A 4,139-nucleotide genomic window follows, 5' to 3' on the forward strand; every position below is an offset into this window, starting at 1 on the left:
AATGTCCTCCATGCTGTTCCTTATGTTCCACAAATAAGTGAAACCATGTCACTTAAAGCTCTCTCTCGTGTTGGATCTCTTGTATAGTATTGATTTCTGGTTGACTATTTCCCATCCTGTTTAGAAAAGCATATAGTCACAGTAGTATCCTGAACATGTGTGTTTTGGTGATACATTAGGTTTGAGAATTTGCATGCTGAAGCATTTCATTTTCAGAAATAAGGCACTGTAAAAATGCATTTAGACATATACCAAAAATAGTGAGCAGATCCTGTCCTTAACCCAGCTCTATCCTCAAAATGCAGCACAATACAGTTCTTACCTTCTGGGAGTGAAGATCTAAATGGAGGGAAGGTGGAATGTGGTGTGTGTGGAGAGGGCAGGGAACTTTTCCACAGACAGGAGAGAGACAGATGATGGTCCCCTTATCCTTATTTTTCCTGGTCTATTTGGGAACGAATGTAACTGGCAGCAAATAAATTTGTATTTACTGGAATTCCTCCTCAGTCCTGACAATCTAAATGGCCTTGTGGACACATAACCAACCCTTTTGACCTTACTAACAGAGAGGACAAACACCATCATGTGAATCTAATGAGAACTTGGGCCTTTAGAACATGTAGAACATTTAGAACATGCAGTGAGAACCCAGTACTTCTCGACAGGGAGATGTGAAGGCTTAACTTTACAGTAATAACAACTTCAGTGGTAAATTTACTAAGTTTAAGTTTTTGAACCTTGCTTATTGTTATGGTGAGGATTATACTGCATTATCTTACCAACTGAATACTTTAGGGAGTTGATTATAATTTTTGCAATAATTTTCCCTCTCAAGTTTAAAACATTCATCTGTTGTTTCCTAACTTCTAGAATTGCTGTTGAAATGTCTGGTGATATTTCAGAATGAAGATTCAAACTAACTTCTCTTAGCCTCAGTAAAAATTCACCCCTACCTCATTCCTACTTGATGTCGATGAGTCTGGAAATCTCACATTCAGCTTTGCAGAAAGTAAAACTCTGTTCTCCTGCTTGGGTGGAGACAGAAGGTTGTCTGCTTTCCTGGTTTGGGGAGAGATGTGGGAGTTTAAATATTTCCTGTACCTTATTTTCAATCAGTTCTTTTGTTTCCTTCCAACCTCTCACAGACCTCACAATCCAAGTATTAGGTGATTGAAGCTTTCAAAGTCTTCTTGATCTTGATTGGCTCCCTTCACACTCTGGTAATGATAGATCTCAGCATCCCTTACTTTGATAATATTAACATTTATCAATCTTCAAAATTGTGTTGGCTTTTCTTGTCTTCTGTGGTTCCTTCCTATACTTTGCTCACTTTTCTTTTACTCAGTTCTACAATTTTATACCTTTACTGTGACTTCATTTGATCTTTTCTTTTTTTTCTCATTAAACTTTTGTTTTAAAGGGTCTCAAAATTCTGTGACAGATTTTTGTCAGGTTGTTTCCATTAAAAAGTACTGATTTTAAAAACTAATAACTTAAAACTGCCACACACACACACACAAAAAAATGGTCCACAAAACATTCTCCTTTCCTTCTGAAGGTTTTACGATGCATTGTTATCATTAACCAGTCTTTTACTATTAAACTTAAATGGCCAATTGACACAAATAGTTCTGAGACCGTTCTTCCACCACTGATTAAGACTGGGGTGTCAGGTGTTGGGGATAATATTCATTTAGCCTTCTGAACTTTCTGGGCAGACTTGGTGACGTTGCCAGCTCCAGCTGCCTTGTCCACAGCTTTGATGACACCCACAGCAACCGTCTATCTCCTGTCATGAACAGCAAAACGGCCTAGAGGAGGATAGTCAGAGAAGCTCTCAACACACATAGGCTTGCCAGGAACCATATCAACAATGGCAGCATCACCAGATTTCAAGAACTTGGGACCATCTTCCAGCTTTTTTCCAGAACGACGATCTATCTTCTTCTTCAGCTCAGCAAACTTGCAAGCAATGTGAGCTGTGTAACAATCCAGCACAGGTGCATATCCAGCACTAATTTGGCCTGGATGGTTCAGGATAATCACCTGGGCTGTGAAGCCAGCTGCTTCCACTGGTGGGTCATTTTTGCTGTCACCAGCCACATTGCCATGACAAACATTCTTGACATTAAAGCCTGCATTGTCCCCAGGAAGAGCCTCACTCAAAGCTTCATGGTGCATTTCAACAGACTTGACTTCAGTTGTAATATTGTCTGGAGCAAAGGTGACCACCATGCCAGGCTTAAGAACACCAGTCTCCACTCAGCCCATAGGGACAATACCAATACCACCAATTTTGTATACGTCCTGGAGAGGCAGACGCAAGGGCTTGTCATTTGGACGAGTTGGTGGCAGATTGCAATCCAGAGCTTCAAGCAGTGTGGTTCCACTGGCATTCCCATCTTTACGGGTGAATTTCCATCCCTTGAACCAAGGCATGTTAGCACTTGGATCCAGCATGTTGTCACCATTCCAACCAGAAATTGGCACAAATGCTACTGTGTCAGGGTTGTAGCCAATTTTCTTAATGTAGGTGCTGACTTCCTTAACAATTTCCTCGTATCTCTTCTGGCTGTAGGGTGGCTCAGTGGAATCCATTTTGTTAACACCAACAATTAGTTGTTTTACACCCAGTGTGTAAGCCAGAAGGGCATGCTCACGGGTCTGCCCGTTCTTGGAGATACCTGCTTCAAATTCACCAACACCAGCAGCAACAATCAGGACAGCACTGTCAGCCTGAGATGTGCCTGTCATCATGATTTTGATAAAGTCTCTGTGCCCTGGAGCATCAGTGATGGTCACATAATACTTGCTGGTCTCGAATTTCCACAGGGAGATATCAGTGGTGATACCACGTTCACGTTCAGCTTTCAGTTTATCCAAGACCCAGGCATACTTGAAGGAGCCTTTTCTCATCTCAGCAGCCTCCTTCTCAAAATTTTCAATAGTTCTTTTTTCAATCCCACCACATTTGTAGATCAGATGACCAGGAGGGATAAACTTGCCTGAATCTACGTATCTGAGGACGGCGATGTTGATATGAGTCTTTTCCTTTCCCATTCTGGTTTAGGTTGAGCGGTGGTTTTCACGACAACTTTGTTGTGGAGGCAAAAACATTGCAAAAAAGCTTCATTTGAACTTTCTGAGAAAACAGTGAAGTCTCAGCTTCCTTAAGATGACACTAATTCAGAAAGAGTCTGGAAACCTCCCATTCAACTTTGCAGAAAGTAAAACTCCATTCTCCTGCTTCGTGGAAAATAAAACTTTGTCTTTATGTTTTATATGTCTTTATGTTTTAACGTGAAATTAGACTAAAATTACCTCTTCTCAAATCAGAGACTATAACCTCTGTTTATTTTGTCTTCACCTTAAAGAGCTGAATATATACAGAATACACTCTATAGTTACTAATGAGGTTTGTATCAAAAGTTCAAAATGGTCCTTGAAAATGTCACGAGACTGTGGCTGCTTTTTGCACAGATACATGAAAAATTCTTTTGTCCGTATAGTAAAGTGAAAGTTCTTTGTACTCAGATACAAAATCTAATCATAAATGATTACTTTAGTCAACATTAAAATAACAATTATATGATTTTTATTTTTATGTAAAGATATAATCATATCTTAATCAATGTAATATAAATACAGTATATAAAAGGAAAAACAAGCATTGCTTTTTTAATTAAAAGAAACAACTTTCAAATACCTGTTATAATGTATGTTCCATAAAGATAAGATTTTTGTATGTTATGTGTATGTGTTTCTCTGTGTGTGCATGTGCATGTGTGTATATATAGGTGCATGTATGTGTGTGTATATATGGATATGTATGTGTGTGTATATATATGGATATATATATCATATAAATCAATAAATATTTGTTGAGTTTAATTCTGATGTGGTAATTTTCAAATAATTTTGACAGCAGTATTTTTTCTGTTCTATCTTAATCATTTATAACCCCACTTAGAACAGAGCCTTGCACATAGTACACATCATAATTAGTGAAGAAACATTTATTAAGTGAATAAGGATACGTTGAGTCAAGACTAACATTTTGGCTGATATAGCTCCATTAAATACTTACAGTAGTGATTAGTTATAAGGAGAGAAAAGAGAAGTGAATAGAGGGAAAAGGG

General features: G+C 38.4%; 1 pseudogene; it reads right to left on the reverse strand.

Moving 5' to 3' along the window:
• Window positions 1-1,689: 1,689 nt before the first annotated feature.
• On the reverse strand, window positions 1,690-3,060 carry LOC132017227 (elongation factor 1-alpha 1-like; annotated as a pseudogene).
• Between the last annotated feature and the right edge of the window lie 1,079 nt (window positions 3,061-4,139).

Source organism: Mustela nigripes, chromosome 5 (genome assembly GCF_022355385.1).
Source record: "Mustela nigripes isolate SB6536 chromosome 5, MUSNIG.SB6536, whole genome shotgun sequence".
Lineage (NCBI taxonomy): Eukaryota > Metazoa > Chordata > Mammalia > Carnivora > Mustelidae > Mustela > Mustela nigripes.